This window comes from Mesoplodon mirus (genome assembly GCF_964341445.2).
Source record: "Mesoplodon mirus genome assembly, chromosome: 19".
In the NCBI taxonomy this organism is placed as follows: Eukaryota; Metazoa; Chordata; class Mammalia; order Artiodactyla; family Ziphiidae; genus Mesoplodon; species Mesoplodon mirus.
The window spans coordinates 16,109,375-16,135,081 of NC_138995.1; the positions used below are offsets into that span (position 1 = coordinate 16,109,375).

At 48.3% G+C, this 25,707-nt stretch overlaps 1 protein-coding gene across 7 annotated transcripts in view; it reads right to left on the bottom strand.

Annotated features, from left to right (window-relative positions):
* ZFHX3 (zinc finger homeobox 3) overlaps nt 1-25,707 on the bottom strand; it is a 258,929-nt gene that overhangs the window by 210,742 nt on the left and 22,480 nt on the right. Inside the window, exon 2 of one of the 7 annotated variants that reach the window (XM_082605622.1) lies at nt 5,112-5,248. The exons of the other annotated variants lie outside the window; for them this stretch is intronic. The gene's annotated coding sequence lies outside the window, so the exon portion shown is untranslated. The remainder of the gene's footprint in view (nt 1-5,111; nt 5,249-25,707) is intronic. 7 annotated transcript variants of the gene reach the window in all.

Here is a 25,707-nt window from a genome sequence, read left to right on the forward strand (position 1 = left end):
GACTTTTTAAAAATTAGGCTTTTGCTAATTCGCAAGATTGAATAATCTCCAAAATATTTCTAGACATAGCCAGAGACCAGTAGAACTCAAGCGATCCTACATTCTCACTAACTTTTAGACATATGTATTTTTTATTATGAAAGTAACAGATATTCACTACTCAGGGTTCAGAAAACCAATTATTAAAAGGAGCCTGTACTTCTACCACCTGGATGTAACCACTCAAGTTAATATTGTTATAGGTATCCTTCAATCTCTCCCTTATGCATATTTTTAAATTAAATTGAAGTCCTATAGTACACACAGCCTCCTTTCATGTAATTTAACATCACTGTTTTCCCACATTCCTAACCATGAGACAGGAGCTTTAAAAGAACCACATAAGAATCTGCCATATGGATGCACCACAGTTTAAATCAATCCCCTGTGAGAGATGTAGATGGTTGCTATTTTTCAGTATTATAAATGTCTGTAATGAAAATCTTTATTTATAAATTCCTCTTGCACAATTGGTGATTTCTTTATGACGCATGAAAGTACTGGATCACCAGTCCTATTCTAGACATTAGGGATAAGTTTGTGAAAAAACAAAGATCTCTGCTTCTTGTGAAGCTTGTATTCTAGCGGGGGAGACAATCAAGGGTAATAAACTTAAAAATTATTTAAGTTTAATTTAAAAAATTATTTTAATAATACTAAATAGTACTATTTAGTATTTTATTAGGCAAAATAAGCTATGGTAGAAAAGATAGGACAGAGTAAGAAGAATCAGTAATTCATGGTGAGACAAGCTACAAATTTAAATAAATCTTATTTTAAAGCTTTTTGACATACACTGCCAAACTACCCTCCAGAAAGGGTACACCGATTTTTCCACTCCCTCATCATAACGGGGTATTCGCTCTATAAAAAAATTCTTGGTTGAAAAAAACCAAGAAAGCTCAATCTTGCTAGTAAACAAATAAGTTAAACCAATGAGCTATCATTTGGTTCTTCAAATGGGCAATCTGAATACATTCTTTATATAAGTTGTCCATTTGTATTCTTTGCTCATTTTGTATCCTTTGCTCATTTTTCTCTTATCTTTTTCTATCATTGATTTTAAGAGCTCTTTATATATTAAGGATATTTAGGACAAACTTTGTCAACTACATGTGTCATCAATATCTTTTCCCAGTTTGTCATATGCCTTTAAATATACTATTAGTGACCAGCATAAAGAACTTTTTTAAATGTAGTAAATCAGTCTTTTCCGTTATGATTTCTTCACTAGAAGAGTCAGGCCTAATATCCCTCCCTGCCCCATATTCAGATTAATATTCACCTATACTTTCTTCCAGCTCTTTTGTGATTTAAGTTTTACTTATACCTCTCTAATTCATGCAGAATGTATGGTAACATACACTGTGAAGAATGGCTCCAGTTTAAGTTTTCCCTATTTGTTTATCTAACTGTCGTATAATTATTTACTACATAATTGCATAATACTAGAGACAGTAAAGCACAGTGATGAAGGCCACTGGTTCTGTTGCCAATCAGATCAGTGTTCAAGTCTGCATAACTGGGTAAGCTACTTCAACTCTCTGAACCTCAGTTTCCTCATCTATGAAAAGGAACTATATGTAGTGTCCAACTCATACTATTCTTGTGAAAATTAAATGAGATGAGTTCATGTAAAAGTGTTTAACATAACACCTGGCACTTAGAAGTACTGGAAAATGTGAGCTGTTATTATTTTAATTCCTCTCACTTATTTGAAATGCTACCTTTCCCAGACACATTTCTATCTGATTCCATTCCATTGAGTGGTCTCTAATATATTCCAACCGAGTTTTCCTGGTATACGAGAAAGCTAATGATTTTTGAAATTTTACTTTGTAACTGAACTCTGTACTTAATTCCATGTAAATGTGTCTTGGGTTATTTTAGGAAGACAGTAACACCTGCAAATAATTTTCATTATTTCTTTTTAAACATTATTTGACTTTGGTTTGTATATCCTGGCCAATGCAATAAGGCAAGAAAAAGAAATGAGTACAATGGGCAATCTTTGTTTATCCCCAATTTCCTTTTGGTTCACCATTAAGTCTCCAACTGTCGGAGCTGCTGGTTTCTTCATTGAATTAATGCAATCCCTTTGTAGCAAAGTTTTTTTAAAAAATTTCTCAGCAAACTAGAAATAAGAATAGAGAACTACCAAATGCCTTTTTGGATATATGTTTTTCTTCTTTGTTCTACTTACACCATGTATTTGGAGAATAGACATTCTAATCTTAAGCCCCTCTTACATTTCTGGGATAAACCCTATGTGGTCATGATTCTTTTAAAATACTGTGGAATTCAAGCTGTGACTGTTTTAGTTGGCATTTTTGCATCTATACTTGTGCCTGAGCTCAATCTTCAGCCTTATTTTTGTGTAATCTTTGTAATGATGTTGGTTCCCAGAGCTGTGCTAGCTTTGTAAAACCAACTGGGATGCTTTATTTCTTTTTCTATATTCTGAAGCAGTTTATTGAACAATTAATTATTTTGTCCCCCAAAGTTTAAAAGAATTCATCCATTAAACTGCATGCATCCAGAGCCCTCTTTGGAAGTTTTTTTCTTTTTTTAATGCTTAGTTTCTTCCCTAGTTCCTAGTTTAAAGACTCAGACTTCTGATTCATCTAGAACAGACATGTCAACTGAGATTTTCAAAGTTGCTGTATTTTAAGCTACTATATTTTATTTTTATATTATAAAATAATTATTTCAAATATAACTTTTAATTTGTTACTCCTTTTTTCTATCACGTCAACTCACTTTTAGTTTATTTTATTTTCTCTCTTCTTAGACATTATAGTGGTTTAGTCTATTTCCTTGACTTTTCCCCAAATAAATAGCTCTTAGATTGATCACTTCAATGTCTTCGTCTGTTTTTTAATTCACTGTCATCATTTCCATCTTATTAGGCTTGTTTTATTCTTTCCAACTTTAAGTTGAATACTTAATTCATTTATTTTCATTTTCTCTTATTTAATAATGAAAGGATTTAAAGCTATGAACACACCCCTGAATAAAACTTTGGTAACAACCCATACATTTAGATACACAGTTCTCAGTATTTCCTAATGATTCTGTAACAGTACTTCCTCTTTGACTCAGGTGATTCAGGAGAATATTTCTTAATTTTCAAGTAACTGGATTTCATTAATATTTTTAATATTAAGTATTCTACAGAGGATAAAAACATCTCTGAAAGAAGATGAAGAAACTCTGGCAAGGGGGAAAAAACTTTTAAGCAGAAAACACCACTTAATGCTTAGTTAAAAAAAAACAAAACTACTTATATAATGCTGTGATGGCTGTATCCAAGTATATGTGTTATAGAAGGGATATAACAGCAGGTGATTCTGGGGAACTGAGTGATTGAGGGGCAGGCAGCACAGGAAGAGAGGGAAAAGGAACTCTCTTCTGTATCTTCTGAAAATATTATGAGCAGGTATTGCCTCTTTAAAAATTAATTTAAAAAGCAAAGCCATCTCTCAATAAATGGAATGAAACCATCTCAGATATACTAAGTATATAACCAAGTAAATTTCCATACTTGGATGAAATTTAGAGATTGGTTTTATTAAGCGAGACTTGGCTCCAAGATGATAAACATCTGGGGCTAGAAAAGGGAAGAGAAAAAAAATGATCTCTAATTCTGAAATCTCCAAGTTCAGAAGAATTAAGAGCTTCAAGGCAAAGAAAGTACAAAAAAAAAAAAAAAAGAAAGAAAGAAAAAACGTTTAGTCAGGTTTCAATCAGGCTACCATTTTGAAACCTGAAATTCCTGAATGTACAGCCAAGAAGACAGCAGACTTCCCAGCTTCCTCGACCTCCTCACCACGGCTTTCCCATTGTAGGAATGCCCCATATTGCGCATCTTGGTTGTTGCAGTCTTATTACTTAAAATGAATTTAAATCCCAAATTAATTCAATTAAGTGATGATTTTAAGCATTATGCCACTGTCAACTCGTTTCCCACAAACTTTGCAATACCAAGTTAAAAAAAAAAAAAGAAAGAAAAAAGAAAAGAAAAGAAACCCAACTCTGTAACTCAGTTTTCCAATTTATGTTGAAGAAATCTGTTTTCCACTTTCTAATTTCTGCAACTGGGAAATTCTGTATATTATGTTACCATATAATGAAGGATGCCAGTAAATAGAAAGCCCACACGCCTGCATACACAACAGATTACACTGTGTGTAATTGCAAACACTACTACGTTATGTACTCCTGGGAGTATTATTACTGAGATGTTGTTATTTAATGCCTCATCTATTTAAAAAAAATTCATCCCATATGGATGAAAAATGAGTATACTAGCCTGAATATGGGGAAAAAATAAAATGTAATCATAGATCACTTAAAATCTATACCATTTTATACAAGCATAAGATGGTACAACCAAGACTTAGGAATTCAGAGTGTCTCAAATTACAAGGTATGAGCTCATTGCTGGCTACTAAGATCTCCATCCTGGCAGTGGGACTAGAGGAGGCCAGCAGAAGTCACAGCCATCCTCTATACTTTCCTGGACCATTTAAGAAATTCATAAGAGGACACAGCACCCTGGGACTTCCACTGACAGCACCCATGGAGGCACAGCCCCGTGGGAAGGGAGCACTGGGCAAGGCCCTCTGAGAGCTAAGAGGCTCTCCCTCCTGAGGACAAGCCAACCAGACAGACAACCACAGAGCCTGGTGAAGAACACCCAGCTCCAGAGAAGGAAAGAGCCCCACCTCCATCGACCACCCCTGTACCAAAATGGAGTTCAGGACTTTGCACGGTGCCCCATTCACCCCCTTTTGACTTGGTGAGCACAGGAGGCTCAGCAGCCATTGCTGCTAAAACAAAAGACAGATGACAGGAAAACCTACTGCCCTTTGGCCGTTCCGAGCACAGGGGAAGTGTAAAAGTGCATAGGGGGGAAAGCAGGCCAGCCGCACGAATCCCTTTTTGTCCAGCAGTAATTAATAGTATAATCCACATTTAAGATGCATTGAAGCGAAAATGCTGCGTTATCAGACCGCCCGCGCATCGCCTCAAAGCAGGACCTCCCCTGCTGACCTGCGGAGCCAGGTTACCTCATCTCAGCCTCCTCCTCTCAGGGGAACTGACTCTAGACACCTCATAAAAGGACGGAGCTGGCAGCCAGGAGTCTCAGCTTGGCCGAACACTCCGTGTCTGTCTTTGGAAACCACTCCCTCCACGGGCCGGCTGTCTGGCACGCACACAAAACAAGGAGTCATTGAAATCAAGTCATAGACTCTCTGGCTAACACACAGCATTTCAATGTCACAAGTCCCCCGGATGGAGTTTTAAGGTTTAAGCTAAGCCCCCAAAATAATGCTGGGATGATGCGAGGAGAATTAAGACACCCTTCAACTCGATTTGGTGGGCTGCCCTTTTTGGGTGTTTCATACGAATTCCAGCGGCGCCAGGTGAGATTCTATCCAGGAGTAGACGCCAGCCGCTGCTGCCTAGGCCTGAGGAGTGCGCTCTCCCACCACGACTGAAACACTGTCTTCACAGAGAGGCATGCTGTTGACTCATCAAGCACGTTCAAGCTGCAACCAAACGTCACCGCCACTTAAAGCTAGAGGCGCCTGAAGGAGCAGTCTTCTCAACTACGCTTTGAAGCCACCGCAGACCGAGGACTCGAACTCAGTTCTCCAACACCACCCAGCTGGTGGAACAGGTGCGACCAACAGTAGCCGGAGAGCCCTGGGCTCCCGTTTAGCCCCACGATGCATTGGTGTCACCATCTCAGCTCCACCCACCTCCGTACCGGGTCACGGCCCAAGCCCATGGCAGATGTCTGACAGTGGCCGCGTGCTAGGGCAGCAACTGGCCTCCATCCCGTAAGTCCTCCTTGGAGCTCGGTTGAAGCCACTTATTTCTCAATCTTGGCAGTTGGATAGTAAAAAGAGGGATGTCAGAGAAATCATTCTGACCTCGAGTTTTTGAGATCCTGGCACGTACGACATGATCTGGGCACCTAATTACCTACACCTGTTTCAAAACTGCTCCTTTAAGATCTTTACCTAGAACCTAACACCTTCCTCCATAGTGACATTTAATCACTCTAATGTAATACAAAAAAGAGCAATTCCACATGGTTCAATCTAATACCACCAGGGGCTGGCCAAGGAATGAAGCACCGTTTGCACTATCACTTCTAGCAGAAAATGTATCCATGGTGGTTCTAGAAACATGTCCCCATTCTATGAACATGCTTCCTTCTGAGGCTGCCAAGAAAGCCATGGTCCAGTGACTAGGCACACCACCCGAGCACACAGGAACAACAGGCCACAGACCTGGCACTCATGTAGGGGAGGCACCCAGCCTGAGGAGCTGTGCAAGAAACACAGGTGGGTGGGAGTCCTCTATCCCACCCACCCCCGCTGCCTACTGTACCCTGCGATTGACCTCGCAGTGTTGTCGGGCTCCCCTGACCTCTGCTCTTCATTGTGCATCTCTAGGATTCTTCCTCAAGAACCCTCTATGAACTCTCTCACAAATACTACCCTTGGCGCCTGACCACAATCTAACAAAACAATATCACATTATTTGGCGAGGAGAGAAGCTAACAAATTTCACCACAAAGCCTCCCCCTCATTCCCCAGGGAACCTCCTTTGCCAGAACAGGCATCCTTTGCTTCAGTTTCCACAGGGATACTTGGTTAAACTTTACCATCTAGCTCCACCCGGGTCCATGTGGGCTTTTCCTTCTTTGCTGACTGCACCGACTCCTCCAAGAACCCCTGTGGTGGGCCACCTAATAGCACCACCAAGATGTCTCTCTCCAGGCTTCCCTGGTGGCGCAGTGGTTGAGAGTCCGCCTGCCGAGGCAGGGGATGCGGGTTCGTGCCCCGGTCCGGGAAGATCCCACATGCTGCAGAGCGGCTGGGCCCGTGAGCCATGGCCGCTGAGCCTGCGCGTCCGGAGCCTGTGCTCCACAACGGGAGAGGCCACAACAGTGAGAGGTCCACGTACAGAAAAAAAAAAAAAAAAAAAAAAAAAAAAAAAAAAAAACACAACGATGTCTCTGTCCTCATACCTGGAACCTGTGAATGTGTTACCCTAAATGGCAAATAAGACTTTGTAGATGGGATCAAGATCATCCTGGATGATGGGGGGTGGCGCATGTAATAACAGGGGTCCCTATAACAAGGATGCAGGAGAAGTTCAGAGTCAGACTGAAGTAGATGTGATGATGGAAGCAACAGGTGGTGTGATGTGAGGAAAGGGTCGTGAGCCAAGGACAGGGGCAGCTTCCAGAATCTAGAAAATGCAAGGAAACAGGTTCTCTCCTCAGAGCCTCCAGATGAAACCAGCCTTGCCAACACCTTGACTTCAGCTCACTGAAACTGATTTTGGACTCTGGACTCCAGGACAGTAAGACGATCAACTGATGTTGTTTTAAGCCATGAAGTTTGCAGTACCGATAATTTGCAATGACATCAATAGGAAACTAATACGCCCCTTCTGGAGAAAGGGGACTGTGACAATAAACACACAGAACCAAGAATGCCCTTGAACTTCAAGGATGAGTCATCCTCACTGGGATCCACAAAACCTTCCTCTCTGGACCTGAAGAGTCAGCTGAATCCTCTCCTTCTCCATCACCAAAAATGAGAACCAAAGGCCCCCGATGCCATAAGCAAGGGTTATGACTTGAGGGTAGTGCTCGGTGGAACATCTTAGCATTAGAAGGAAAAAACTCCCATCCTAGCCTACTGTATTTGAGATTCATAAATATCCACAATAAACCATGAGAACAATAGGAAAACGGTAGTTAAAACAAGACTATATGTGTACGATATTTTGATTTTATCTAATAGAAGATACTGGACTAAAAAAAAAAAAAATCTACAGGGAAGAATCCCCAGGTCCAAAGTTCCTTTTATCAAACGGACAGAAGCCAGGCCAAGCCAACCTCGCCCAACGGATCCCACAAGTGGGCCGGCCTGAAGTCCCACCTTGATGCCAGGCAGCCAGCGTGAAGCCTTGGAAAGCCCAGGCCCGTGCCCACTGGGCTCATGAAGACAAAGAGAGGAGGGAGGCTCGGGAAGGTGGCGGCGTCCTGCCCACCTCAGTGGTAGCCTGGGGCCACTGGATCTCGCCATCTCGCCAGCACCTGAGAGGCGTGCGCCAGGCAGCCAACACATCAGAAGCTGGCTGCTGGCCGGCCCCAGCTGCCCAACACCTCTGCAGGCGCCAGCTTTCCAGGACTGGGTTTTACACACTACACAGGTACAGGCCACTGTTGACCAAATCGAGGCCTGGCGCCTTGAAGAACATGCCACACAAAGACCGGCCACACGTGGGGAGTGGAGGCTATCCCACTGCAGAGCAGTGAAAGGCATCTGTGATCCACCTTGGCCTCCACACAAAGAACATTCTTCTCACTGACTTTGCAAAGCAGGATCCCACCAGGGTCTTCCTACTCCAGTCTACCTGGGCTTGCTTTCAACCACAAGTTAGACCTTCCTTCCCCTTAACCCTCCACACCCATATACTACTTAATTCTCCCAATCCTCCAAGTTGTTTACTCTCACCCAGTCTAGCCCATCTCCTTTTTGTTTAACAGGTAACGTGAAGTATTGTGTTATAATGTTTAGGGTCAGGGTAACTAGGCTTCCTCAGTGAGATTTCAACATGCGATTTCAGTGCACATGTACAAGGAGCTACTTGAAACAAGGTGAAGTAGTCAAAAAAAAAAAATTCACCCTGTCTTCCACAGAGGATTCTCATTCAGCCTCTGCTTAACAAAGACGCAGCTTCGAATATTCAAAGTCCAAGAGAAGGTGAATTCTGGGAAAACTGGTGTCTAATTTGCCCAAGATTCAAAATCTTTATGCTACTTGACCAGTTTCTCTTTCTTTATCTACTGCTTCTTCTGATGCCCCCCTCAAAATAAACCAGCCCTAGAAATAGAATCCCATCTTCCTTAGCTCTTATGACTAATTGATGGCCTTCTTTTAAAGCCCTTGCACCAGAGCTCTGACTCCAGTAATTTCCTCTTCTTCTATACGAATGTCCATTTACAGCCACTCTGTAACCTCTACGTGAACCAAGCAAGCATGTTCTCTGTGCCGCCCACGGATGTGGGATCACGCCCTGGCGAGGGCAGGATAGCTCTGGGGTGGAATCTCTCCGCTACAGTATGAGCTCACTTGGGACCCTACCCAATTTCAACTCCCCAGAGAGTTAGATGAATACTTCTTTTGCTTTAAAGCGCCCTTAAAAATGACAAAGGAATACCAAAGGCTGGATGGGCAACTAGCTGTGATCTCAAGACATGGTTTGGGTTCTTTTACGCTGGGAGTAACGGGAGTGTGGGTGGGCGTCTTGATTTTGTTTTTATTCAGGGAGGCGGGTATGAGAAGATGTCCCAGGAAATATCCTCCATTGGCCACAGGAATACTTAGAAGGAATATCTGAAAGTGCTCCAAATTGTCCCCATCCCAAAGGTTCCCCTCGCCAAGCCACCAAAGCTTTGCTGATACTTTTCTCCACTGCGCTTCCCTGGGCTCCCCACCTATGGCTCGGCTGCCCTCATGTCTCAAGACTGCCTTCTCTTCTGTTCAACACACTACCCTCAGGCTCTCTGATCTGTAGCTGACTTCTTTGATTCCAGGGTGCTAGGAATCGTGGTCCCGCACAAAGAGCCTTTCCAGCTTAGCATCCCCCAGTCGGAGCCTGTCTAGGGAGCGGCCCACCCATGCACTCAAATATCCGAGTGGCTCTGGTGTGCCAGGGACTGTCCTACGGGCCGCGGATGAGGTGGTCCGTGAGCCCACCAGGCCAAGACTCCTGCTGCCAGCACGGAGCTCCCATCCAGTTCTTTGGACCCTCCTTTTGCCCCTACTTTTACTTCCTTCTTTTCTGGGAAGGATTTCCCCATTTTAGCCAGAAAATCCTGGGGTTTTTTAACGGGGTTGGGGAGGCAAGACCTATGTTTTCATGAGTTTTAATCTTATTTTAAAAGTTGACTTTAGGCAATAAATGATGAGAATTTCCTTTAATTGAAGGTTTTAGGGGCTCCTGAGCTAAGTCAACCCTCGCTTGGTGTGTGCCGTCACATTCTCAGTCTGAAGGCGCTCTTTCCCTTGAAGACAGAAGCCAGTCTCCGTAAATTCTAAGCGCTGAACTCCCCGATCCTCCTCTGCCATGATTTTATCCCCAAAGCTACGATTCTTCTCATTCAAAGGTTATCCTCCTCAAGCCAACCCCAAACTAACTCAGCATCCAGCTTTGCTTGTGCCCTACTGCTGGTGCCCAAGTTTCTGGCTCCACGAACACTCTGACCGAGCTTCCCAGGAACACGCACCCAGGAGACCTAGCGCTCTACGTGATCACGCTCTCGTAACTACATTTCTTCAGATGCGTCACCCAAGAGTCCCGAACACCGTCACTGGACATGAGGGCAAAACGGTAATACATCTGGCACTTTCTCATCCTGTCTTCCGTCAGAGTTGGGATTCAATCCGCTTGTGACTTTACAAAGCGATCCCTATGAGGCAAGGATCTTGTGGCCAGTTGATCTTGGGAAGTGGCCCAATGCAGCCGGTAAATGTCTGCCTCACTCCCACTTGATCTTTAAAGACCCAGGAAAGTGGCCCTCAGGCACAACACTAAGCCCCAGAGGGGCCTTGGAATCTTCAATCAGCACCAGCACGTGTGTGTGCGCGCGTGCGCACGCGCATGTGCACGAGCTGTGTGGTTGATCGGCCACTGCCACCCTCCCACCACGTCTAAACACACACCCACCCTTCCCCACCAGTGTGCCCACCTGAAGCCTCTGCCCAGACCCCGTCCCCCACACCGGGCCCCTCCCAGCCTCACTGCAGCATGGAGGCCACAGCACTTTCCTGTCCAAACCTGAACTGACCCCGGGCGACTGCTCACACTGCCTGCATCTGCGCCCTCAGGTTAACATTTTCCTTGTGTAGACCTTCCTGCTCTAAAGGGCATGAACCTGGAGAGGGTGAGTCATCACTACTAGCAGGAAGCAACTGCTGGATCCAAGGCTTGACCCAGTTCCTCGAGAGATTCCTCTGCCCCGGCCCCCCTGCCCCCGCACCCGGTTCTCATAGCACGCTCAGGTTCACCCACCCCATCCCCTCTCTCTACAGCCTTTTCAAGATCTCTCCCCTCCATCTACCCACAACTGGGACTGCTTATTTGTTTAGTCCACTGGTAAGAAAAATGAGCGGGCTGTCTGCCATTCCTGGCGGGGCATAAACACTTAAAAAAAAATGTACGTTCCAACTCTGCCTGGGTCGGAAACCGAGCTCTTTAACCTTGCGAAAGAGCTGCAGACATTCCATGGGAATTGACTGTCACCACTCCTTATCATCACGGCAAGACAAAATCCACTTTACCCTGCAACATCTCACACGGACCCTTCACATTCTTGGTCTGAGAGCTGAGCACATAAGAGAAAGAAAGAGGACACCCCAGAAACGTGGGAAAGGCCACTGTCACCAGTACGAGAGGCGCCAGCACCCCGATTACTCTACAGAGATGTCAGGATACTTTATTTTAAAGTTTGTTTACATAAATATAACGACCCACATACGAAAACTTGACATTGGAAGAACATTTCCCTGGTGATCGAGACCAAATTTCAGATCAGATCAAAGGGAGATTAGATTGCCCAGGGAAACCATAAAGAGGCCCGACATTGCTATCGTTCTATGAAAAAATAAAGACAGTTCTGATTTCTTACAAGGAGTTTCAAAATAAAAGGTCTCCATCTTAAATTTGGCAAGAGAAACATTCCCCACACAGCCCGGAAGGGCCAGGAATGGCCTCACCGTATGGAACACCTTCTGAAACACACAGAAAGTGGGAAACGTAGGACACGTGGAATAAACCACTGAGAAACCAGCCGCCCAGGCCAGACCCACCGTGCTGACTTTGGCAGCACTTGTCAACCAGAACTCGGCAATAAAGTTATCGAAACTGAAATCAAGTGGCACTGATTAGTTCAGACCTCCGATGCTCGGTTCGACTCAGTGATTCTTCGATGTTTTTCCATTCAAATGCTGACTAGTTTAAGGGTTAGGTTAGGGAGTCACAGGCACGGTCATTGGTCCTTTTCTTTCTTATTCTATCTAGCTCACAGTGGGGACAGCATTACAAAGCATGACGTGTAACTGTGCCATTAACACCTATAGCTTTATGCACCAGGTAAACATTCTACCTGCACACTTGGTTCCATTCTCCTGACAACCTGTGAGATGGGTACTAACACCGATTCTGTTTTGCCCACAAGGAAATCGAGGTCCGGGGAGTCCAAGTAACTTTCCCAAGGTCACACAGTTAGGTGAAAGCAGAGCACAAATGCAGTCCCTGGTTTCTCAAACACCAGAGCCTTTGAGAGCACAAGACATTCTCCTGGTAGGGTCGCCTGCAGCATGTCTGGTTCCTACATGAAACAGTTTGTGGCCAGAAGCTCGTCTTGATCTGTCCTTCTTCTCTACACACTCTGCCAACCATGGAAAAGCCCGCTCATCTCAAGAGGAGTACAGCTCGTGGTTCCCTTCCTCATACAGGCCCTCAGAGGCTGAGTCCCCATCACGCACTCAGGTGGTTCTGAGGCCTCCCTCTGTCTGGATTCTGAGCCATCCTGGGGTGAGGCGTGGGGCAGGGAGCAGAGACCGTCTCCCTACGATCCACCCCCACTCCGTGCCCCCAACACTCTTCCACTTGATGCCCTGCCTGCCCTCTGGAGTTCAAAGTCAGATCTGAACCAACTGCTAGGTGATCCTCTTAAGACACTTAGCCTCTCGGTTTTTCCAAAAAAGATGACGTGTCCCCACCCTGCATACCTTACAGAACAACTGTGGGGATTAGTGGAATGGACACAGGCTCCAGGGCTTGGAAAAATAAAGCCTCTTAAATTCCTTTCCCGTTTTCCTCAGACAGATGTGACACCTTCTCCCTTCTATTTAGAATTTATTTAGAATTAAACAGTTTAATACTTGAGTGGCTAACCAGAACATCGAGGGGGCTCAGAGCCTCGAGGAAAGACGCAACCCCGCGGGTGGAGCTTGCGGCTCCGGGGCGAGGGGCCTGGCCAAGCTCGCAGCCGTCCCTCCAGTCACTCAAGGCATCCCTGACTCCTCCTCTCCTGCCCCACACCCCACCTTCAACATACATTCAAACGGTGACCGCTTACAGTGTCCCTCAAAATTTCATGTCCACCCAGAACCTCAGAATGTGTCCTTATTTGGAAATCGGCTCTTTGCAGGTATGATTAAGTAGAGGTCATACTGGATGAGGGTGGGTCCCAAATCCAATGACTGGTGCCCTCAGAATGGAAGAGGACACACAGGAAAGAAGGCCATGTGAAGACCGAGGCAGAAATTAGAGGCACTCAGCTACCAGCCAAGGAATGCCAAGGACTGCTGGCATCCAATGGAAGCTAGGAAGGACCCTTGGCTAAGCCTTCAGAGGGGCCACACGGCCCTGCTGACACCTTGATCTCGGACTTGGAGCCTCCAGAACCATGAAAAAACAAACTTCTGCTGTTGTGAGCCACTCGGCTTGTGAGTCTTCACTCTGGCAGCCACAGGACACTAACACACCACTTCGCACCCCTGCGCCGCAAGGGCCCTGGCCAGAGCTGCCTCTTGCCCAGCTGGCTGCAATTATCTCCCTCTGGTCTCCGTGCTCCCACCCTCTGCCCAGCACGGCTGCCAGAGGGAGCCTGTCCAGTGGCGGCCTGGTCACGTCACTCCTGCGGACGAATCCCCCCGAAACGGCCATCCGGCTCAGAGCAGAGGGGAAAGCCTCGCAGTGGCCTCCGAGGCCCTACAGGATGTACCCCGTCCCCTTCCCACACCCACTCCAGCCGCGTGGGCCTCCTTCCAACCCCCCAGACACGCCAGGCGTGCTCCACGCGGGATTTCTGCAGGAGCTTCTCCCCATCCAGAACTCTCTCCATCACTTACCCGCTCCAGCCTCTGCTCTCACGTCGTCCCCTCCTGAGGCCCTCCTCGCCTGCAAACCGCTGTCCTCCACGGCACTCCCTCTTCCCCTGCTCGGCTTTTTCTCCGCAGCATTTAACCTCTCTTGAAACACTGCATTTTTCTTACTAATTACGTGTACTTAGGGAGCGGAGAGAGTATAAGCTCCATGAAGACGAGGATGGCTCCCTCCCCCCAACCGCAGGAGCGCCAGCACCCAGAACACTGGAGACGTCCTCAAACATTTGATGAAAAAGTGGACAAAAGGTCAAGGGCAGGCAGGAGCCTGAGGCCAGAGGCGGCAGCACCGTGCAGCGCAGCCCCAACCCTGGGAGCTTGAATGGGGCAAGCGGGCCGAGCGGGAGGGGCTGGGCTCACGGCCACAGGGCTCCCAAGTCCTCGCAGGCAGGTGGAAAATGCCAGGTATCAAGGAGCCACTGTAGGCTCCTGATCAGGAGAACGAGAGGAAGAAAAGAAGGCAGGGTCTTTTGACCTTGGCACTACCGATACCTTGGGCTGAACAGTTCTTTATGGGGGTGGGAGGCTGTCCTGCTCACTGTAGGAGGCTTCGCCGCACCCCTGGCCTCCACTCACCAGATCCCGGTAGTTATCTCCCCCCAAGTTATGATAATCACAAGTGTCTCCAGACATTGTCACATGTCCCTCTGGGACGAGGGGAAGGGAAAATCGGCCCCTTTGAGAACCACTGCAATAGAGTTTCTGTGGTAATGTGTACACAGAGTGACCCCAGAAAGCACATACCTACAAGGACCAACAAGGAACATAGGTGAGCGAGCTGGCCAGGTGTAAGGTACACCTGTGACAGGGACCCACCCTGGCGACCTAAAAAGCACATGTCCTTTCTAAGAGGGGCAGTCACTGCTCTAGCTGGCTTTTGCCCTCAAGGTCCGAGAAGTACCAAATCCCCCCATTTTTTTTTCCAGGAGAAGTTTCCAATCCAGATTTTTATGATGAAATATGTCTATTTTTAAAATACCATAGGTGCTGAACAAAACTCGTCTCTAGGCCAGGTTTTGCCTGCAGGCCACGACTTTGAAATCTCCAGATAGAGGCTGCCTAGAGGCAGAGGATGGGTGGACTGGAGATTCCTCAGAACCTGCAGGAGTTCAGCCACAAAGGGATGGGGCCCGGACTCGGCCTGTGAGAATGAGGCTGAAGAAAAGGGCCAAGTCCCAGAAACTTAAGTTGAAGTGAGATAAGCACACCAGAACAACTCCCCAGATGTTACTAAAACACAGGTCTTCACTGCAGGTGTCCGAGTAATAGCTGCAGATTTGGAAGAGTCTCTTGAAGATGAAAATGAACGCACAAAGTCCTACCCTTAATTCCAGAAGGCGTGTGAGCCTGCACCTGCATGATCCTAAGCCTTAAACCCGTCCTGGACAAAGCCAAGGCCTCCCCATCTTCACACTGGTCAGGAACCAGCATGGCCACCTGCAAGGACCTTCCCCTGCCTTTCAATCCACCCAGACCACCAGCCGAGGAACAGCCAGATAGAGATCAACCTCCCCCAGGAACTGGGGCAACGTCACCATGCTGATGAGAACGCTTCCTGCCGCCCCTGCCAGGTCCAGGCACCTTCCGGATTCCCTCCCATGATAATCTGGACCAAGAAGGACCCCTAAGGCATCCTTCAAGACGGTCCCTTTGTGTTAAAGAAAGTAGGGCTTAGGCAAGGGTTCAAGTGAGCATCTGAAGTTTGGTGGAATCACAGCTCAGGTCCACAACCTCAAAACCACCAGGCACACTTCGTGTTGCTTTGCCCCCACCTACACTGATCCCAGAGCCTGGAGCAACCAGGAGAAGGTCGCTCTGACAACACACACCATCGTGTCGGTCCAAGGCAATGTGACTTCATCTATGCTAGGCGGTGACAGAAAGCAGAAGAGCTGAGTGACACATCCATTTCTGGACAGGCCCAAGGTTGGGGGGTGCGGGGAACGACACCAGCTTTCTGTAAACGGGGTAGAATGACCTCCTTTAAGTGCCGTCATCTTCTGAGAGAAAGTTATCCTATAACAAAGCAGTATCATAATTAAATAGCATCGTCCCCGGCATGGTGCATCACCAAGAGCAGAGGCGCAGGCTGCCTTGATCGGCATCAGAGGCTGGGTCTGATCAAGGTCACTGGAGAAAAGGTAAAGCAGTCAGAGGCCCCTAATCTCACTTCCACGCTGCTCTACTTTGCTTGAGGTGAATGAAATAACTGAGTCTTTGGCAGAGGAAGGAGGAGGCTGGGTGAGCAGGGGAAGGTAGGAGAAGGGAGGGACGAGGAAGGAGTGAGGCAAGACAACCTCCCACGGGCGGTGCCTTCCACGTGAAGGCAGCAGACTCCAGGGAGTTACTGGCCAGCCTCCACTGAGCCTCACGATATCCCACAGGCCTGGGCCTCCTCCCCCTGCTTTCCCTCCCCCACCCACAGGCAACAGCACCATCCACGGTGATGGTGACGGTGACAGGGTTAGAGATTCTGCAACCATCGCAACGCAAGCCTCATTCTCCCTTCACCCAACCAGCAAGAAGTGGCTGCAGAGAAATCCACGTAAGACACACTAGGAACCTCTGGACTGGACCCCGAGGCATGGGGACACAGAGACAAAACTCACTGGCACCGGCGTTCAGTGAGGCCAGAACAGCCAATGGGAGCCGTGGGCTGGTCACCCCCAAATGCCTCCCAGAATCCAGTTGCCCTGATTTGCAAGCTGATTATGGGGAGAAGAATCTGGGGTCTGAAGGCATCTAAATGACTTGGCCATGTAAAAACACTAAATCAAGCAGCCGTACGCTTTGCAGACCCACTCCACAGAGTGTCCAGCTGTGCCTGATCCCAGCAGCTCTGAAGTCACACGGCCCCCCTCCCCAGCCCCCCCACCAAGCCCAGGGGCACAGGGAGGCCCAGCCCCCTGCCCCGGGTACCACGGGGTCTCTCTACTCCCCGACGCAGCACCCTCCTGGCCTTCCCCCAGATCATCCCGCCCATCTCCTAAAGACGCTGCTCGGCCCTCTCCCTCATATGATTTCCTCACGTATCCATTTTAAGGAACCAACTTTTTTGTCAAGAGGAGGAGACCGTTCCCACATGTAGAAAACTCACACCCCAGGGAGGAATGAAGAGGGGGCCACTGAGCACTTGTTGACAGAAGACGCGGACAAGAGCGATTTGGAGGAGAAGAAAACGTCTGGTCAGCTCTGCAAGTTAAACAGGAGCATCCCCCCCATGGCTCCCCCGCTGGGCCCCCAAGGTGGGAGGGCCCCGGGAATAAGCCGGAGCTCCATTGTCATTTGCGGGAGCTCCACCTCTGGGAATGGATTTGATGTCAAGTGTCAGCAAGTAAATTGCTATTGGCTTCTCAATAAGCAGCAGTAGTGAGCTAAGTGTTTCCCCGTATTGTGCGGGCTCTCACAGACTCAATACGGCAGTATTGACAGCACAATCACACAGTAATCCAGGCTCCACTAATACCTACACTTCCTCAATGAAAATACACTTTCCACTTGGACATCAGCCCATTAGCCTTGGGCTGGAATCTCCGGCCTCCCCCGTCCCCCAACCACCCCTGGGCCCTGGAACTGGCATCTCGCCCCCAAATGCCCCGGCCAATGCGAACAACCCAGCCAGCATATTGTCCGGGCCCAACCTAAAAGATAAACAGCCAGAGACCTACAGGAAAAGGCCTGCTCTCTCCATCTATAAATCACCAGTGGGAAGGAAAGAAAAGTGATCCAACTCTTTAAGGATAAAAATCTCAGCAGTCGCTGAGGAAAACTGATGTTCCCTTGCAAAGCAAAAGATGTTCACTCTGGGAAGATGCATGTCTTCAAGTTTTCAGAGAGACGAAGAAACTCAAACTTCACCCAACACAACGCAGGGATGAGACAAGCTCTAACTATCACGCCAGGTGCTAGGTTTCCAGAAGGCAAGTCCCCACATCCTAGCAGTCTTAGATAGGTATACATGCTGAAGGGTCTGCTAATTTAATAATAAATACCGTGCAAACACAAGCTATTTTTCAAACGCATCTCTCACCAATTTTCATTTGACTTTCAGAACATCCTGGAGTACGCAAGAGACAAGATTTTATTACAGAGACCAATGAAACAGAGAAGTTAAGTGACTTACGTAAGGTCACACAGCTAGTTAGCAGTGGATTTGATATCAGAGGCTAGACTAGAGATTGGCAAACTTTTTTCCGTAAAGAGCTAGGTAAATACTTTCAGCTTTGTGGGCTGTTCAGTCTCTGCTGCAACTGCTCAGCTCTGTCACTGTAGCATGAAAGCCACCACAGACAACACGTAAACGAACAAGCTTGGCTGTTTGCCAAATGTTATTTATGGACACAAGTACAATTTTTGCATAATTTCGTGTGTCATGAAATAACATTCTTTTTTGGACTCCCCTCACCATTTAAAAAGGTAAAAACCATTCTTAGCTCGAAGACCATACAAAAACAGGTGCTGGGTCAGATCTGGCCTGCAGGCTTATAGTTTGCTGATCCCAGCCCACTGGGAGACTTGTAAATATCTAGAATACCACAGGCAAAAAAGACCAATCATTCTCAGGCTCACTCCAACTGTAATAGTCTCGTCCAGTGAAACTGCTTGACCATCCGACACCAAACACAAACTCCGGCCCCCAAGTGTCCAACATCAACACAGCTGTGCACCCATAACACGCTGGCCGAGTCTTAAGACTTCTGTAGAAGCACTGCCTTTTAATGGGAATTTCTGCACACATTTCAAAGTTAAGAAACTTTCCATAAACGCACAGGGCACGCCCAAGCCAGTGCGGGAGTAATATGCTAACTGCAGAAGGCATTTATGTCCAAAACCAGCACACGTGTATTTAACAGTGTCGTTAAATACAGTGTTGGGGTGAGTGGACCCCCCAGCTCCCAGAAGGGGTTTCCGTCTCTCTGTGTTCAGTAAGAAGAAATGTGGCCAGAAAGGGGTTAAGGCCCTTCCAGGCTGTGATCTGATAAATGGCTGTGCAGAAAGCAGGTTCCCTCACTTTGAGATATGATGTCACTAACCTTTATTGATCCACTATCAGAGAACTTTGCTTATCTCTCTCCTGTGATATACTGCCCCTCCTGTGCTCAACTAGTGTTTAATACACTGCCGGCTGCCCCGCACTCCTCATCCCTCAACAGCGTGGCGAAAGGCTGCCACGGGGGCCGATATTTTACAGCCAGGCCTCGCCAGCACAAAAGACTCCCTACCACGGTGGGGAAGGCACGCCCGCCTCCCACCTCCTTCCCGGCTGCCAGGTCCCAGGTGCACCATGACAGGGGGCCAGGGGAGGACAGGATGGAGCAGGGACCCTCTGAGCATCTCCCTTTTGCCTTTTTTAGAAGCACAACTCCAATCCCTTCAAGCTCCAGCTTCTTCTCCTCCACTGTGAAAAGACAACTGTCAGCCCACCATGTTCAGGAGGCAGAATGGAAGCATCTCTAAGAAAACCTCCCATGAGAGAAACGAGCTTCCTGTTTTTCCCTTTCCACAGTCAAGACCTCAGTCTACCAGGAGCTGGAAAACACTGCCCATCGAGGTATGGGACAGTCATTCAAGAGGAATCACGCCAGGACCAAAGCCAGAGAACGTAGCCAGATGTGGCCAGGCAGGCTCAGATTCTGAAAGATAACGGTACCACAGCCCAGACAGCATGATGCCAGAGCCGCCACACGTGAGGTTTGGGGGCCTCCCTGCCTCCTCCCACCACCCCCAAGGGTGGGAGAGCCAGCAAGTGCCAACAGGAGAAGACTGTTACACTGAAGGGCTGGCATCGACCTGCTCCCTCCCCCGCCCACCAACCTCAGACGCCTCGGAAGGACTCGCAGCCTCAGCCAAGGCCCCACCTGTTGCCCCCGGAGAAGCCCGCGGACAAGACTTTGCGTCTCCCGCCCCATCCCTGCCAACAGGGGCCGTGGGCAGCCAGGGAGAGCCAGCATGCCCTTCCACTGCCCTGGGGCACCCAGAATTTGCCTAATTGAACATTAACAAGTTGTTACAATAAAGTTCCTCTATCCTGAGCTAGAAACCTTTTCGGCAACAACAACAGAAGTCTTGTTCCAAACCGCTCTCAAAGCCAGGCCTCAGCCTCGACAGGTGTGAACAAGATTTAAACACCTCCTACAATACAATGCAATCCAAACAAAGGGGAAAGTCAATCCCAACCTCCTGGGGTTTCTCCTTGTCTAACATCTTCTTCACTCACTCAGCCCAAGGGAGCCAAGTGAACGCGTGGAGAGGCTGTCTCCAGGCCAGGGCTTGGAGACCGAACCAGCCCTGAAGCAGGATCCTTTGCTGCCCCCCCACCCACCGCGGGCCACCAATCCAGTCACCCTCTGGCAGAAGGGGAGGCCATTAACGCCTCACACCCAGTTCCTGGGTCCCCAGGACCTCCAGGTGCACCTTCCATCCATCCCTAACTCAGCCAGCAGATGGACCAAGCTTCCCACACTACCTGACCCTAGCTCAGCACTCAGCTCTCCCACCTGAGAGGTAAGCAGAGGAAGAAGGCAGAGGGAAGACCCCCAGGCCCCAGGGTCTGAGCTGTTCTTTCTCCTAAAGGGGATCCGGGCACCTCCTAATGCGTCCTCCTGAAGAATGCTGGGGAAGAAATAGGACTCCAGGACTGGATTTATCATTAAAAATTTTTTGAGCGCCGCTTGGGGAAGAAACACATGAGAAGTGTGTGCTGAGGAGGAATTATCCCTGCCATTGATTTTTTGCTCCGGAGTATTAGAGAGAACACAGCACCTACCTGGAGATTTCCTCCCGAAGGCAACCACATAAACAGGACTTGAAAGCGCTTATCAGACAAATGATCTGCTCCCACCGCCATCGTGGAAAGTGGGCCCCCCAGGAGGGAACTCGAGGAGCCCCACTGTTCCAGGGCGACTTCTTGAAGCAGTTGTTATTGTTACTTGACTTCAAACGAGTGAGTGAGAAGGCAGAGAGGGGAGTGGCAGAGGGGACACCATGGGTGAGAGTGACAACGGACACAAAGGAGGGAATTCTCTCTCCCCTGGGCCTCTCCTCCACTGAGAACGCAAAACGGCTACAGAACAAAACCCAAAAAAGCAGCAAGCACATCCGTGGGCCTCCAGCCATTCCTATTTTGGGCACCCCTCCTCTGTTCTTTTCCAAACTCTTGGGTATTTTTTAAAAGTGACAAACACTAATAATCCAGCTTTTGATCCTAACTCTCCTTCTCCCTCAGTGCCAAGAGGAAAGCTGTCGGCATTTTTTTCAAGCGAGAGAGAGCCAGGAAACATGCCAGGGAGACCCCCCCAATACCAGCTATTGTCAAGTTTTTCTACCTCCAAACTTGGGGTAAAGTCAAGGGTAAGAGTGACCTGCAGACTTGCGATAAAATGTCCGTGACCACCATGATGGAATTTGTTTTCCAGAAGTTTTTACTAAGGAAACTTGTAGCATGAAAACCGATCCCAGGCAAGGAGTTAAGTTGGCTCATTTTCCTCCGTGGTCCCCCTTCTCCTACCTGATAAGCAGGCAAGCGCCCCCAGGCCCGTGGAAGGACAGTGGCCCGCTCGCAACAACAACAAATAAAGGTTCAAAGGCTCAAGTCCCCTTTCCAGGTAGCTGGGAGGATGTAATTGGTGAGGCAGGAGATTAGAAATATCGGCAGCCTCTAAGTAAGACTTTAATTTACTGGCAGATCAATAGAGCCGGGGTTATATTGGCAAAGTGTCTACAGCTCTATTGACTCACGCAATGCCTCTTATCAATTTATCAGAAATCTGGAAGTCAGAAGATATTGTTTGAAGGGAAAAGAAGAAAAAAGAGAGACAGACAGACAGACAGACAGGGAGTGACAAGAGCCCGAGCAGTTAGAAACTGGGGTCCCCAATGACGAACTTGGTACCTAGAGTTTTTACATCAACCTGTCTCCTGGAATGGAAGCCAGGATGATGTGATTTAGAGTTAACTTGACCCCCTAGATGGCCCCTCAGCCTTCTCACACGATTCCATTTTCCATGAACCTTGGATTCTGGGGAGCGGGAATCCTACCAAAGCAGAGGCCACTTGTCTATTTGTTTGTCTCAGCAAGGAGCTACTCCTCCCTTTGGGGTCAATGATCCTTGCCCAAGTTGCAGGCAATTCACACGCACCTGTTTTCTTTTTATTCTAGTGCCTCTCCGGCTCTGCCTTAGCCAGAATTCTTCATTTTAGCTTCTTTTTCACCAATCTATAAAAAGGATTTTCTTACGTAAAAGGGGTATCTATCCCAGCATCCCAACCCTCTCAAGGGGCCGCAAAGTATCTATCAGACTAACAATGGCACTTGGTCTCAAGAAGCATAAAGAAAACAGACTCAAGTTCCATCAACCACCACACAAGGATATGCAAGTTTTCACGAATAATAATCTTCATTGGAAAGGGTTTTGAAATATTCCAGGTAGTGGACAAAAATGCCAGGGAAGAAAAAGGTAAACATTAACACTTCACCAAACCTAACTATCCACACCAATGAAGGCAGGACACAGGAAGACAGGAAGTTCCTGAGTATTTCTATCACATAACTCCAGGCGGCAGGTCTTGAAGAAAGAGAGGACTTGGAGTATTCCAGTTATCAGGATGCCAAAGGGAAGAGCGATTTTACTTGGTTTGGAGGAACCACGACCTGCTTTTGACAATCCATTTTGGCTCCTGCCACATACAACAAATTTCTGCTTAATTGCTGTTTTGCATTTCGTTGAGACATCAAGTAAACAGTACTTAAGTGTTTCCAGACAAAAACAATAACTCACTAATGACTAAGGCACTGCTAATTAAAATGCCCCTGTGATGGCGTGACTGGACTCAGCGCCACCGCAGGAACAGAACTGCCCGGGCCTTGAACGCATGAACCAGAACGCAAACGTACAAGGCGGGGGTTGGGGGGACGTTCTGCTCCTTCCTCTGTGGGTCACAAGGGCCCTCTGGTTGCAAAGAAGGGAGCCCCTTATTGGAACAGGGTGGGGCAGGGGGAGTAGAGTGGGAGAAGTCAGGAGTGGGGGAGTGAGGGTGCTGGGATTTCAGAAGGAATGCCAGCTCCCTAACAGAATGTATATTCTAGAACCCTGTGGGTAAAGTGACCTGGCATGACCCTCAAGACTTTGAGTTCCCATGATCTCCTGAAGAAAACAAAAATGTATGCGTCCCACCCCAGTAGGGGAGAAAATAAGATGTGTTAAACCGACCCGAAAGATCCTTCCCTAGAGACCACCCTTCTTACAGGGAGGAGTGTCCAAAAGCCTAAGTTCCCAACTATGCTTTAACTAAGAAAAAAGATTCAGAAAGAATGAAACAAAGATATACGACACCACCTGATTGGTGCGAAAGTATTACTTTAACCAAAGAGTCAACATTCACAAGTGCTTTTGACAAAGTAACGGGAACACAGAAAACTTCTCTTCCTCCCCAAATAAGAGATCAAAATAACTCTAGACTTCCCCTTAACAGAAGCCCTTCTCTCTGCTCTCTTCAACATTCAGTCTTACAGATGGAGGCCTCCCAAAACCACTTTTTAAATCTCAGCATTCAAAACCAAAAAGAAAAGCAAAAGGAGGCACCCGGAGCCCTGGGTTTTGCAGAGGACCTTATCTTCCTCTGGGCAGGTTAAAGACCTGCTAGTTAGCAAGGGAGCGGGTGGGGACAGTCATTGAAACCGCAGGGGCCTAATACCCATTTGTATTCACACTCAGACCCTTTAGGGATATAAAATCGGAGAGGTTGAACTGTTTACATTCACCTAATGCTCGAGTAAACAGATCAGGGCCCGAGTACAGGGGTTTCCGGGCGGCTGTGACCAGACCCCCTTCTGTGCGGGATGGGGGGAGGGGGGAGGGGAAGGCGGCTGCCACGGCACTTCTGTCACTCCTCCTGGACTGAAGACCGGTGGGGGCCAGGCTCCCCTTCCCACCCCACCACCCCTGTTCCTCCCCACCCCCAGGCCCGCGCCCTCCTTGACCCCGTGCGGCCTCACTTTGATTCCACCCACTGAGGCCATAAAAGCTTCCAGAAAAGTACAGGGCGCCCCTTGCTCAGGAGTGCCAACGGGCACAGAGGAGGAGGGGGCTGGCTGACTTGCCCCGGTCGGGCCCAGCAGAGCATTTTAAACCACAAGGCCAAGACAGGGAGCAGCCCCTCCCTGGAGAGGGTATCGTGGCCACCAGACGTCACCTTGCCCCCCCCTCCCCCAGGCCTGCCAGTGCCTCCACACCACCCACCGTGGCCCTGGAGGGAGGAGGTCGGAAAAGGAAAGGCCTTGCCAAGAGCGCATGGGGAAAGGGGTTAAACACCCAGCATCAGACCAAGGAACAAACTTCCGACTCCCCCAGGCGCCCCGTCGGGGGTGGTGTCCCTCAACAATTACTGCTACCCAAGAACGACATCTTAGAAAAGACCCTCCCCCCCCCACACACACACAGCTTCCCGCGTCGTCGGGTTGTGGCAGAAGTGAACCAGGAGCTGTCTGATGTCCCGGCATGAGGCCTGACCATATCTACTAAAACACGAACAGTTTCAACTTGACTGGGAGTAAAAGGGGGGGGGCGGTCCTGGCACTCCTTTTAAATGCAGATTTGAACTTTTCACCCAGGGTCAGACCGCTTCACTCCTCCAGCCCCAGCAGAGGCCGGCGCCGGGGCCACACAAACCTCACACTTTCACAGGTTTTTTCCTGCCTGCACAGGAGGCCGGCCCGTTGAGGGAATTAGATACCTCCTTCCCTAAAACCCCAAACCCACACCCGCCTCTCAGCTTACCAGGGGCACACCTCCCACCGGCCTCCCGGAGGAGGGCCTCGGATTGGCCGAGGCTGGCTGTGTGCCCTGGGCACAGCGATGGTGAAGGAAGATTGTTCTTATCACATGCATCGACTAAGGAACGCTGAGATCAATAGTGAGAAAACCCCAGCACTTAGCCGCCGCTCAGCAAGAAGGCGCATCCTCTGTGGGACAGGTTTACAGCTGCGCTCTCTGCCAGCAGAAGCCGGGCGAAAGCCATCCTTGCTGTTTTACTCATCAGGGCTGTAATGTCAGTAGGACTTAAATCCTCCAACTTTGAGAAGAAGTCCCTTCAGGAGAGAACAAGAGAAACGTACGAACAGCCTTAAAAAAAAAAAAAAAGTCTAGGGTGGGGCTTCGTGCCTCAGTCATATCCCTTCCCTTATCCTCACGTGCAAGGCGGTTTCTGATTTTGCCTTATCACCCTTCGCCTCCCTCTTTCTCCATCTCCAACTAGAGACGACCACTGGCCCTGGAGAGTGAAAGAGGGCTCCACTGTGTGGCATCAAGATGATGTGAAAAATCAGAAATTCAAATCAACACTAAGGGAAGAAGAGAAGGGGTCTTTTGTTGGGATTGGGGACCAGCAACAGCAGCTCCTAGGCAGCACGGGAGCCTCCAAAAGACAGGCCCCTCCAAGCAACACACCACATCAGCCCAGGTCAACCAACCAGGAAGCCTGTGTGGTGTCAGAGAGGACAGTGCACTGATCACCCGCACGTCCAAGGTCCCCGTCCTACTACAGACTAGTAAGCCACCACGGACAGGGTGAAATGGATGGTTTCCAGAAGCTCCCTGCAGCCATGCCACTCTGAGGGCACAAAAAAAGCAAGGGGTGACGCATAAAGCAATAAGACTGTTGTCATAAACCCACCAGAACTCAC